The 14075-nt window shown below is 37.7% G+C and overlaps 1 long non-coding RNA gene across 5 annotated transcripts in view; it reads left to right on the forward strand.

Annotated features, from left to right (window-relative positions):
• The window catches only part of LOC103794583 (uncharacterized), a 455426-nt gene that overhangs the window by 118589 nt on the left and 322762 nt on the right, over positions 1 to 14075 (forward strand). For all 5 annotated transcript variants that reach the window (XR_013520575.1, XR_013520576.1, XR_013520578.1 and 2 more), the window contains one exon: positions 4126 to 4197. This is a non-coding gene — a long non-coding RNA (uncharacterized LOC103794583). The remainder of the gene's footprint in view (positions 1 to 4125; positions 4198 to 14075) is intronic.

Genomic DNA, 14075 nt, shown 5'->3' on the forward strand with positions numbered 1-14075 from the left:
AGGACTCTATCATAAGTATTAAGTGGGGTGCTGATTACTTCCTGGCTTGTTATTATGTAGTTGTTAGCAGAATTGGTAGTGAGCACTGATGGGATACAGAATTGGTAGTGAGCAGTGGAAGGCTGGTGCAGCATTTCAGGGATTCAAAAGGTAGAGGTAAAATAGTCATTGTAGACCATGGAATCAGGTAGCTATTGCTTTAAATTGTTCCTGATTTAGCCAATGGAACAAAATGGAGATTTCAGAAATAGACTTATAGTTGGCTTTTTTAAAAAAATGAGATGGAGTCTCACTCTATCGCCAAGGCTGGAGTGTAATGGTGTGATCTCGGCTCACTGCAACAGCTCACTGCAACCTCTGCCTCCCGGGTTCAAGTGAGTCCCCTGCTTCAGTCTCCCAAGTGGCTGGAATTATAGGCACGTGCCACCAGGTCTGGCTAATTTTTTTGTATTTTTAGTAGAGACAGGGTTTCTCTGTGTTAGCCAGAAAGGTCTCGATCTCCTGACCTTGTGATTTGCCAGCCTGGGCCTCCCAAAGTGCTGGGATTACAGATGTGAGCCACCGTGCCCAGCCAGTTGGTTGGTTTTCCCTTAACAGAGGTGCCAAAGCGATTCAGTAGAAAAAAATTCTTAAGACAAGTGGCTCTCAAACAACCAGAAATCCAGGTGTATAACCATGTACCTTGACCCTGTCTCATGCCATACACAAAAGTTGGTTTAATATGAACCTTAGACTTTAATATAGAATCTAAAACTGCTAAGCTTTTAGAAGATAATATAGGACAGTAGCTTAGGGCAGATATCTTAGTCTATTTTGTGCTGCTATAATAGAAGACCTGAGACTGAGCAACCTATAAAGAACAGAGTTTTATTTCTCACAGTTTTGGAGGCTGGGAATTCCCAGATGAAGGCCTTGACATCTGCTGTTGGTCAGGGCCTTTTTGGTGCATCCTCACGACAGAAGGTAGAAGGCCAAGAAATGGGACAAATTCTCTCCATCAAGCCCTTTGTGGAAAGGTGTCTAACCCTATTCATGACAGTGAAGCTCTCATGACTGACTCACTTCCCAAAGGCCTCGTCACCCAATACTGTTGTACTGGGGACTGAGTTGTATTATGAATTTTGGCAGAGACAAAAACATTCAAAGCACAACAATAAGCAAGGATTTCTTGAATAGGATAAACAGCAATAATAATTTTTAAGAAAGAGAAATTACACTTTCTCAAAATTAAAAAACTTTTGCTTATTAAAAGACAACAGTAAGAAAATAATTAGGCAAGCTATAGGCTGTGATAAAATGTCATATATTTATGTTAAATATAGGCCTTAAATTCAGAACATACAAAAAATAATTCGACTTAGTAATAAAAAGTTTGGGAAAAGATTAGAATAGCTTAGATACTGCAGAAAGAAACATGGTTAAGAAACACATAAAAACTCATTGACATCATTAGTCATCTGGTAAATGAAAATATAAATCACAATTGGATACCACTCCACACCCATGAGAATGACTAAAATTGTAAAGATTATCAACCACAAATCTTGGCAAGGATTTAGAGCAGGGCGTAAAATGGTATAAGCACCTAGAATATAATCTGGCAGTTTCTTATAAAGTTAAACATAACCTCTATGACTCAGAAATTATACTGCTAGATATTTACCCATGAAAAGTGAAAGAATATGTCAAAAAACACTTGATTGAAATATCATAGCAGTTTTATTTACAATAGCCAAAAGCTGGAAACAACTCAAATGTCCATTAACAGAAAAATGGCTAGGCCAATTTCAGTATATAATACTATTCAACCATAAAGAAGAATTAAATACCTATCTATGCAGCAACATGGATGAATCTCAAAATCATTATGCTGAGGGAAAGAAGGAAGACATGTCAAACCACATTGTCTATGAAGATCTGGAACAGGCAAAACTAAGTGACCGTACAGTGAAAAAGATCTCAATAGTAGTTTCTTCTAGACGTAGAAGAGGTTACCTGGGAAAGAGCACTTGGGGACTTCCACGAGTGATGGAAATATTTTCTATATTGATATGGGTCTGATTATATGGATGTATTCACTTTTCAACTCATAAAACTATAACACTTAAAACCAGAGCATTTCAATATGTATAAATGACACTTCAATGAAAGAGTTAAAAAATGTTAGTATACCAAGGACCTTTAAGAAAAATTTGAATACAGACTTTCTTGAACTTGATTAACTTTCACATTCTCTTTCTTTAATTATTTGCTGAGGGAATTATCATATTGGAGAGTGCCTTTATATGAGTAAATTACTGTTAAAAATTTCAAATCTAGAAATCCATTCTGATAAAACAATTTAAAGTACAGATCAGTATATATGTGTGTGTGTGTATATATATATATGTATGCAAAGTCATTTATTAAAGTGTTGTTAAATTATGTTTATATTAAATGAAACAAAAAATAGTCAAAAATCATGGCACATTTATATAAAGAACTATTTCACAACTAAAATATTAAGCATTATATAATGAAGAAATATTAATAAAAATTTTAAAATATTGTGTAATACAGAATATAGACTTGCACAGATAGCAATATTTTATATATGCAAATAATATGTGAATGGGAAGCTCGGCAAATATGCATCAGATTGTAATGACAATTTCTGGGATTATCTTATTCTTTTTAATTTTATCATATGTATTTTTACTTCTTTTATAATCTGAAATAAATCATAAGAGTTATAGAGTTTTATACTAAAACAAAGATAAAACCTAATAAAAAGCCCTGAGTCTTTTTCTTTGCTCTTCTATAGCCACTCAACTTTGGACAAATAATCTATAGAACCATGTGGGAAACCCACTAAGCTTTCTCAGAAATCAACTGCTTAGTTGTTGCAGAAAGAGGATACTGAATTAGATTTCTTTTTCTGTCCTGATGAAACTTTTTCTTTTCTCCCCTCTGGCTTTTCCCCCTCTCTTCTCTCCATCCTGCTCCAATTCTGCTAGTCTGTGAACCATGAAGAGCAGTGATGCTTTTTAGGAGATCCTAGCAAACATTGATATCACTAACATCCACGCCATTCTAGAAATACATTTAATTTGGCTCCATTTCCTAGTCTGCAAACTTGTTTTAATCAAAATTGGAATCAGTGTGATAAGAAGTCAGGTACATCTCAGCCCCACTGTTTGGCATTTTGCTAAAATTAAGTGAGCTCTGTACCCTGTAAGAGATCTCCTTTCACAAGAAGGGTTTCGGTAAGCCTGCAAGGCATTGGCACAGTGATTACTGTAGAAAAATAATTGTTAACATCAAATTAGTTTGTGAAAACCAGCGCACTGAATAACTGCATATAAGAGGAGGTGAAAGAGAGTGAGGAAAGAGGAAAGAATGTCAAAAGTATTTCCACAGGGTATTATTTTATTTATCCAAAAGCAAATCCGAAGGTTGCCACAGGACAGTGCACATAAAACAGGTCTGCAAAGGGAATCTCCTACAAAAAATGCTGCCTCGCCCGCTTCACTGGCAGTTGAGTTCACAGTAGAAATACATTCAATTCCACATAGTAATAGTGCTTTAATAACAGATGAAAATATGTTTTATGGTGTGTGTTGATAACTAAATGCTTATCCTATATATAGAAATTCAAATAATTGGAATTTCTCATAGCCAGCATCCAGTTGAGACCACTGAAGAATACCTTGATATAGAAGGTTAAAGTCAATAGACTGTGTTTTGGTTATTTTTCAGAAGATGTCTGCTGTATGTTTAATATACTATATTTGTATTATGGGCTCTGGTTCCTGTAAATCTGAGGTCTCTCTTTCTTGAATGAATGAGGAGATAAGCAATTGAATTTGAAAGATACTTTATGCAACAGAAAAGCAATTTTGTTCCTGGTTATCAGAGGGCAAGAAGTGAACTAGCAATTTAATGCTAAATATTTTTAACCCCTGGGAATCTGGTTTGCTTTGAGCCCAATAAAGATTATATTTTTTTCAATCCATCTCAGCTTATTGTGTTTCATATAACAGAGGAGTATTTTGTTACAAATTTAGTCAATTTAAAGTAATTACCTTTTATTCTTACTGGGTTTGGATTTGATGTTACAGTATCTCAAATTTCCATTTTTAAAAGGGAAGAAGGAAGATTTCTATTCCTACCAGTGAAGACTCCTGAAGCGTGGGATACTGTTTTGCTCTTACAAAGGTCAGTTCATGATGGACTAGTATTGGTTTTAACCATTATTCATAATAGTCTCTGAAATGCTTGGTGCTTCCATGGTAAAGTAAAAGAGGCTGCTGGCATTTTCCTGTTACATCTCATGGTGAAAATCTCTTTGCCTGGTTCCATTTGTTCTCCCTAAATAATTTTTAAAAGAATTATATGACTTAAAAATTATTTGATTTAAATTCTTTACTCCTGAATCTTTAAGAATTATAGTACTATAGCGATTATTTATGGATGTATTTTTTATTCAATGTTTTTGAAAATTATGCCAAAATGTGATGCTATTTGGGTTAACAGTTGATAGCACACTTGTGGTGGCCAGACTCTAAGGTGGGCCCCAGTGATCTTTACCTTCTGATGCCAGTGTCCTTGTGTAGTCCTTGTCCATAATACACTGGAGTTGGTCTTTGTGATAGATCATATGTGGCAGAGTGAGGTTCAATCCTGTAAGACATTGCCACTTCTGCCTTGATCTCCTGGATCACTTACCATGTCATGAGGATACTCATCCCTGTGGAAAGGTCTATGTGGTAAGGAACTTAGTGAGGCCTTCTGACAACAACCAGCACTGGTTTGACAGCTATTAGAATAAGATGTCTTAAAAACATATTCTCCCGTTAAGCCTTCTAATGACTAGCTAACCATTATGACCATAACCTCATGAAAGACCCTGAACTAGACTATTAAGCTAAGCCATGATCTGATTCTTAACCCACAGAAACTTTATAAGACAGTAAATCTATACAGCTTTCTAGGCCACTAAGTGTTGAAGTAATTTGCAGGCAACATCAAATAAAACTATACTGGAAAGAACATCTAAAGCCTAAAGCCTTAATTCTCACTTGAACAGAATTTTATTAAATGATGCTGAAGATAAGAGTAACTTTGGGAGTTGGACATTGTAGCATAACTTTAAAAAATCAGTTTCTGCAATTAAATTTTTTTATTACCAACAAATATTGCTAAGGACAACTCCTCCATGGTTCTGCTGACATAAACTGCATATTAGTTTATACAAGTATATTTGCCTCAGTATTTTATAACTATCAGAGTTTGATCTTGACTCCAGAGTCATTAGAGACAACTGTGTGTTGAACCAAATGTTAGAATCCTGACATGTGATTTTGAGAAAGAGGAACCAAAAATGGTAGACTTTTCCAGGAATTGTTATATAGGGAAGGCAGAATTTGGTGAATAGTATCTATTTCCCAGATTGGGCTCTCCCCACACTGACAAAGCTTTTCCTGCCTCTCAACATTAGCATAAATTTAAAAACCTACAAGAGGCAACACACACACACACACACATACACACAAATTAAGTATATGTCACAATAGCGCAACTGAACACTATTTGTGGAGCCATTGCTGTATGCAGTCCACTCTGCTGTGAATTTCAATTAATAGATGACACAGAATCTACTTCCTGGCACATACTGTTCCATGACGTTTAAGACTCTGACAAGCAATCCTGGAGATGGAAGCCGTAAAATTCCTGCCTACCCTACACTCTTTGTCATTTAAAGTACTAGTAGATCCCTGAATTCTTCCCACTTAGGTCTGAGGCCATCTGTTTGGAGACTAGGTCTAAGACTGTATCAGCAGACCTGCCACAGAATTTTATTTCTCGCTCTTGTTCACTTAGCCCTGCTGTCCTGGTATTCACTGTTGGCATGATCTACTGTCTCCTCTGATGCCTTCATTATTGGTTGACCTACCTCCTCCTCAGTTTTCTATTCCTGGTTTAATTCATGGAAGTAAATTCTATTAATAAGACAGGGTTTCTACCTTTAAGAGGTTTATAATTAAGTTGAATAACAAGTGTGACAAAGGAACACACAAATGTTCATTTTGATTCCTGCTCCCCAGAGACGTCAATTGTCCATGAGTCAGCTCCACTTCCTGCTCCTCTGGTGTTGGGGCTTCTATTGTTAGGAGAGTTCTTGCCTGCTCCCTTATGGGTTCCAGGACCCAACCACAGTTGGCCAGTCATAATCCATCAGACCCGGTTTGTTCAAAATGAATTGCTGATGTACTCATAACCAATTTCATGAGATTTATAGTTCAGTTAAGAAGGCAAGACCTGATAGGAAAAATTGAAATAATAGGATGTTTTAATGCTCAGTAATAGAACATCTTATGAGACACAGGACATGATTTTTTAATGTGATATCATGGACACTGATTGTCACAGTGTACAAAGGAAGATAAGATTCTTTGAGCTGGATCCCCGGAAAGGGCTCTTCAGAGGAAGTAGTATTTTGAGCTTGATCTTAAATGCCAAAAAAGATTGAGATGGGCCAAGTGGGGAGGAAATTGAAATTGCATAAACAAAAGGAGCAGAGTGAATGCCTGAAGATGGCAGTGTGCAGGGTCTGGTTAGAGGAGCCTGAACTGAGTAGGGGGAGAGTTAGGGAGAGGCCTGCAAAAGTATTTTGGGGCAGGTTGTGGGCATCAAACAAGATAATATATGCAAAATGGCCTTGTAAACTTCAAAGCATCCTAGAAATATGAGAAAGTATTATTATAATTTCAGAAACTGTGGTGGTTGCCAGTGAAATAATATTTGACTTAGGGCTTTGTTATTTCTTTCAAAGAAAAAGAAATGTAAAGATCATTGCTTTGAATAGTTCCTCTCCGTGTTCCATTGCCGGTAGCTATCTCTCTCTTTTGTTGGACTTCTTTTCAGCCATCTTTAGTACAAATGGTGAAACTGAAGCAAAACTTCAATGCTTTGCTCTCTACTTCCTTTAAAGGTTCCTTATCTCTTTAAGAGTTTAGACTTCTTTTATAACTGTGTCAGCTGCAACTCCCAGAGGTCCTGCCTTGCCTCCAGGTTTGTTTACCACTCAGCAGGGATTTGTTTACTACCTAGTAGGAGAAGAGTCAAGAAGATAAAAGCCAATCAGGGAAGAAGAAAGACAGTACCAGACAGAAAATACCAAGAAAACAAGATTAGAAACACTAGGCCCATGTAAAGTTGACTTTAGTGATAGAGTGACCCTGGGAAGCCTGCTGAGTGCCCATGCTAGATCACTTTATTGTGTAGGTTATTAGAGACATGTTACACCCTCCGAAACTGCACTGTGCCTGCTGAACATGAAACACCCGTTTAAACTTAAATGTTTTTCCAAAAGTACCCAAACCTTTAAATCAAATTTGTTTTCCTTTAAGTTCTCAAATATGCATGTTTCTGTTTTCCAAAGTTTAGGTCGCTGGTCAGATTGAATTTGGGGAAATGTCTTACTTACGCTGATGAATATTATTTATTTAATAATATAATCATTTACCATGATATACAAAGACAATAATGTTTTTCTTTAATATAGTCCCTTGATAACTGAAATTCATACTGACGAACTTGAGGTGCCATGACATCCTAGAGTAAATCTGAATTTACAGATGTTATTCTGTTATTTTAAGCTGAGCATAAGTGTGCTTTCTTCTCTTACGTTGATTATTGGTGATCTGGTTATAATGTGAGTGTGGTTATTTTTTATTAATTAGTCAATGAATCAGAAATTCTGGTTCTGAAAGAGTCTGAAAATGCAAGGTTTCAATGCAGGATAATTTTATAGGTTAATGGATATTATTTACAACTTACGGTGGTGATAAAAATGGTTGAATTATTTTGCGCATGGAATCATTTAATATGTATGCTTTCATAATCTAGTTTTAGTCATTCAGAGACTGCATATATGATACTTCTGATCTTGCTAATGCATGTGAATATAAAGTAAGATAAATAATTTTTGAGTATTAAAAAAAAGTAGAATTTACCTTCATTGATTGAACTGGTTGTTTATAGCAAAAAGCAACTATTTCTTAGCTGTTGGATATTTATTGTGTATAAATTATATCAAGGGATTAAAAGGGTCTGTAATTCAGAAAAGTTTAAAATAGAATTTGAGATAATCCAACACCATTAAAATATATTAATGAAGCATTTATTCAACAGACATTTATTGACACCTAGAAGTTTTTTATTAACCGTGTTAGCCAGAGGTGTTTTTCAAATGCCAACACTAGAAATGAGGTAGAGAACAGTGAGCTAATTGCAACATTTTGAGAAGCAGGTAGGTAATTACCTTTCTAGAAAAGCAATGCAGTAGTTTTATGTTGATGGAGGGAAACACCTCTATTTATTGGGAGTTCCCAATAAATGTCATTCCAGACGAAGCGTCAAGAGCAGCCTGGGACAAATCATGGGAAAGGCAGGCACGCCTTGAAAATGAGGAGGAGGTTCACATTTGGTATCTGTTCTCGAACTCTTTTAGAAGCTGTTGCTACACTTCAAAACCTGACAGCTCCTGGGCAAACTGTGTGGATATTTCAAAGATTCCAGGTAGCACTGGCAGAAGGGTAATTGTATCCTGTGGAGCTTGTGAGAGGAGGTTGGGAGGATTATTAGAGTTTATTAACCATCCTAAGGAATTTCCTATATACCTTTCTCAGGAACTCTGAATTTTGCCATTTACTCCTTGCTGACCCCTTTAACCTTCAGCCTTTTCTTCCTTCCAATTAATTTTTAAATGTTTCTACAAGAAATCATATTACCAAGCTTCTACTTTGACTAAAATATTGAAATGACTACTCAATACACTGGAGATTTGACCCTAGGCATCTTTTTTTTCCCAACCAATTTTCATTACTTGCTTGTAATTTCTACTCTTGTCAAGTGGACAGGGCATGCCTTTTCTCTGCATAGCTACTTACCCCCTTTTGCCTGGGAAGTCATTCATGCATTCCACACAGATTTATGGCCCCCAACTTCTGGACTGTGCCGGGTATTATTGTTTCGACAAAAATGATTTTTATTCCATCAGTCCCCAAAAGGATTTCATAGCATGAAGAGGACATAGGCACATAGGTGTAATTACAATACAAAAAAAGGAGTGCCATCATGCAGGTGTGATGAACAAAGGCAGGTGAGGGATCTCCAGAAGGTGTTGCAGGAAAGGTGGTGCTTGAACACTGTTGCAAAAGAGGAGCATATATTTTTCATATAAAAAAATGGGGGAAATAGCAAAAAAGCATGAAAGCATGATTTGGGAAATGGCAAATAACAGTAGAGTTAGGGAGATTGCAGTGAGAAATGAAGCATGAGGAAGTGAATAAGCAAAACATATTTAGGCACATTTTTGAATAGAAATAAATCTGAAGATTCTCTCCAAGGGGGTACAATGAGTTGATCTATAAAGAAAATTCCCAATTCAAACTAAATAAATGGAGCATTAAGAAAAAAACACCTTTCTGAGCTCAATAACAAGAAATGAAATCTTTAGTGCTATGGATGAATGGGACCCCCCCAGTGGTGAGTGGGACTTGAAGCCCCATAATGTACGGAGTTTCATAATGTTGAAGTTGGGACCTAAGTCATTTGTATGTCAAGGAAGCATAAAATGGGCTCCAGTATAAACTCGGGAGAAATTCCATTTGTCAACTGTAAGGTAAAATATATAAGTATTTCATAGATGGTACTATGTAGTGTTGTTATAGTTAGTGCTTTCTAAATTGTCTTTATTTTTAGATTTTATTTCCTCTTTAATCCACCATTTGTTTAGAAAGAGAGCTGATGTGCTGCTGGGTGAGACTTCCTGTCGGGTATAATGAGAACTTTTCTTCTGGGTGCAGGGATCTTCTTCCTTTTCTATGGCTGCCATAACAGGGACACTGGTTTCCAGCCACAGAACTCTCCTTGACAGTCTTTGGTGTCAGAAGTCTCACTTTAGGAAACTGAATGGGACCTGAGCTCTGAGAGCGGGTATGGGTATGGTCAGGACAGTCTCATCCTTTCATTGTATCCACAGAATACAACTATCCTTCTTCTACATGCACCTTTTGGAATGTCCACACAGTTTGCTGGCAGACTCCCTGACGCCCTATCTTTTGTCTGTGTGGCTTTTTTCGTCAGTTTGTCCCCACTCACTTTATTTCTTATATTTCTGACAAATTCTTCACTGTTTTTTTGTCACCTTCGCTCCCTCTACTCCCATCTTCCTTAGGTTTCTAGTGCTATTTGGAATTTATGTTCACATTTATTCTGTGACTTTACTGGAATTTTCCAAGGGGAGGGAGGTAAATATGTATTTAGTCAATGACCAGCTATGTTATCTATTCTCTACTTCGTATCTCTAACCCCTTTGAAACCCATGGAAACTGTATTATTTAAAAAGGTCCTTCCTTAGCCACTGACAAAAAATAAAATTGCTTTAATAACTGGAAGGGTATTTGCTACACTTATTTGGTATTTAGAATGGCACCATTCCTTCTGGGGTAATCTCTGGAATGCCATTTTGTCCCTTTGTCTTGAAGGTTCTATCTGCTGCAATGTAGATGTCACAGGTTACATGCCTGTCATCTTAGTGAGGTACTTCAGAATGGCATTACTGACCATGACTTACAAGTCATGATCAATTTAGCAAAGGTAGGGCATTCGTGGTAGACTATGAGATAGCTTCGGTTTTTATGGCTGTGTAATGTGATGTTTATGTACCTGTTTTTCAAAGCCTAGAACAAAAAAATAGATTCAAAGATGCTATTTAGAGAGCCGTATAAATGATTCCTGGAATCCAGGAACCTGATAAATCTGATTCAAACCTGAGAAAAACAAATTTCAGCAGAGCAGAGTTAAAGTGGCCTGCGGCAGCAAAGGAGGAGGCTACATTTGAAAAGAGACCGCCTTCCCCTGAGAACAGGTCAGGAGTTCATGTTTCCCAGTGACCAGATAAGGAATCTGTAGGAGAAGTGTCTGTGTAGGGCTATATAAAAATGGACCCGTGCCCAAGAGGGCTTCCTGCAAAGACTGAAGGGACCTCAGCCAACACAGGCTTCAGTGTTCTATTCAGATGCAGCGCTGTGAGAGAGCCATGAGCAGCAAGCCCAGGGAGAGATGCTGTCCACACTACATGCTCCACAGGCACATGCAGGAGAGAGCTTCCGACATCTGCCAGCAACCGAGGAAATCAACACCAGATGACACTGGTTTCCTGCACCATATCTCTCCCACCACTGGGTGTGCCACTGGCTATCCACCAAGTGGAGTTAGAGAAATGGAATTTCTAGGCAAGGAAATGGAGCAGTCAATTGTTCCCATTCCTTCCACTGTAAGCTTCCAACCTAAGGTGGGGACATGGGGAGATGCTTGAAGTCTAAATGCAGTACCGAGCCTGAAATTAGTATCTGTTACCTGTTAGGCCCTCTGTTGAAGCAAGATCTCCTAGCAATTAAAATATCCAGAGAGAGTCTTAATAAACACTTTTAAAGAATGTCCAGAAAATCCATGGGATCTGTCTGGAATTTCCTCAAGGAAAGAAAAAGAAATACAAGTTCCTCATGAGAGCACTTTTCTTGTTTTCTCAGTATTATACTTGTTCAAAGAAGCATTATTACAGAGACAAATTCTACCCACCCTTCTTGGGGCTAGCTTGCAACATTGCTGGGGACCAGTTCAGATTGCTTTCTGGCCAGGGGGAGTTTTTTTAGAGTCTAGGGGATGATAAACCAGGAACTGAGACTCTCAGTCCTGCCATGCCCTTTGTCACAGCTCTGAATTTGGTGCTTTATCATTTTCATTAGTTCAGGGAGTTGAGCTATTTGTCATTTTTTTAGCATTAAAACATAGGTATGAAGGTAGAAAATGAAGATCTCTATCTATTTCTATACTTTTTAAAGTGAGTCTCTTGGGCTATCAGCATCTGTGTGACCTGGGAATTTATTATGAATGCAAATTCTCATATTTATTTCATAAGAAAATCTGGGGCTGAGAGCCACCATCCTGCATTTTCCTTTTTTTTTTTTTTTTTTTTTGAGGTGGAGTCTCACTCTGTTGCCCAGGCTAGAGTGCAGTGGCATAAACTCAGCTCACTGCAGCCTCTGACTCCCAGGTTCAAGCTATTCTCCTGCCTCAGCATCCTGAGTAGCTGGGATTACAGGTATATGCCACTATGCCCGGCTAATTTTTGTATTTTTAGTAGAGACGGGGTTTCACCATATTGTTCAGGCTTGTCTCAAACTCCTGACCTCGTGGTCCTCCTGCCTTGGCCTCCCAAAGTGCTGGAATTACAGGCGAGCGCCACCATGCTAGCCCATCCTGCCTTTTAATAGACCCACCAGATGATTCTGATACTTGCTAAAGTTTGAACACCACAGATGATCCCCAGTACCTCATTTTGTGAAACTATATTACAAATTCAGTATTTTAAAATGATTTTTGTACTTTTTACTGGGGGATACTGCTTGGCACAGTACACAGCTCTGTTCCATATGATTCTGTTCTCATTTTAGATGATGTTGTTAAAACACTCACTTGGCTTCCTTGAGAAAGAAAGAAATTACTTCTTTAATGATTATTTAGATTCAGGGGCTACATGTACAGGTTTGTTACATGAATGCATTGCATAGTGCTGGGATTTGGGCTTCTATTGGACCCATCACCAAAGTCGTGACTATAGTACCCAACAGGTAGTTTTTCCATCCTTACACCCCTTCTTCCCTCTCCCCTTTCAGCACCTCCAGGATCTGTTGTTTCCATCTTTATGTCCATGTATACCCATTGTTTTAGCTCCTACTTACAAGTAAGAACATGTGCTATTTGATTTTCTGTCTCTGCATTAATTCACTTAGGATAATGGCCTCCAGTTGCATCCATATTGCTGCAAAGGACATCATTTCATTGTTTTTATGGCTGCGTAGTGTTCCATGGTATATATGTAACACATTTTCTTTACCCAATCCACTGTTTCTGGGGTCTTAGACTGATTCTATGACTTTGCTATTGTGAATAATGTTGAGTATATAATTCTGAAACGTAGTGCTTAAGCAGAGGTGAATCTCTGTCAATCTGAATTCCAGCCGAGGTATTTTCGAGTGAATAAGCTGGAGCCCTGACATCAGAAAGGTCTGGTTTTGAGTCCTGTTTTCACCACCTCCTGGTTGTATGATCTTCAGTCCACCCTTTCTGATTTCTAAGCCTCAGTTTCATAAATTTTGACACTGGGATAATGAGAAAAGTGCTAACCTTATAGGACTCTTGAAAGGATTAAACACTATACTGCATGGTAATGTAAGCAAAGCACTTAATTCAGTGTTTGGCACATAATAACACTTTTAATAGATGGTGACTGCTACTGTTGTAACAGGATATTTACCTCACAGCTTGGGCTAGGTCTCATGTGTCTTGGTCTATTTCCAGAAAAAAGAAAAGTTTGCCACAGTTCTGCCATAATCTAAGAAGTCTAGGAATCTAGTAGTTTATTTCTCTCCAAGACCACAACTATCCCAGACTTTTCTAGAACTCATGAGAATCTTCATTCAGATGTTGATCCAGTATATTCTTTAATTTTTCATTATTTTGTAATTGAGTGAAAACCAGACTCAGTGAGATGTCTGAAGCATGGGAACTGGGCAACCTTCTTGCCCTTCCCAGCAGCTGTGAGTGTTAGAATGGCAGTGTCCCATGGTAGGTTTTGGAGACAGACCATCTCTAAAGATCTAGAGTTTTCTGCACCAGATCAACAACTTCTCAAACAATAATTATTAATGCACATCTTAGTTTCTCAGTCCTAAAGCATGTCAATTTGAGTTCTTAGGGGGTTTTCTTCTAGAATTACAAGTATCTATTACATTCTATTTGGGTTAGTAAAGGGACTACTTAGGTGATTTTCTCAAGGCAAAGGGAATATTCATTTTTACCACATTTTGTGAGAAAAAAAATGTCCAGCTTTGAAATGAGTCTTTCTCTCAGTCCCATCAGGGAAAAAATATAGCATGCTAGTATAACAGAGTAATTCAGAACGACGGCTTGAAAAGACTTGTGATCAAATCCAAGCTGTGCTTCTTGTAACTTATGTGATGAGG

Source organism: Callithrix jacchus, chromosome 7, assembly GCF_049354715.1.
Source record: "Callithrix jacchus isolate 240 chromosome 7, calJac240_pri, whole genome shotgun sequence".
NCBI classification, from domain to species: domain Eukaryota; kingdom Metazoa; phylum Chordata; class Mammalia; order Primates; family Cebidae; genus Callithrix; species Callithrix jacchus.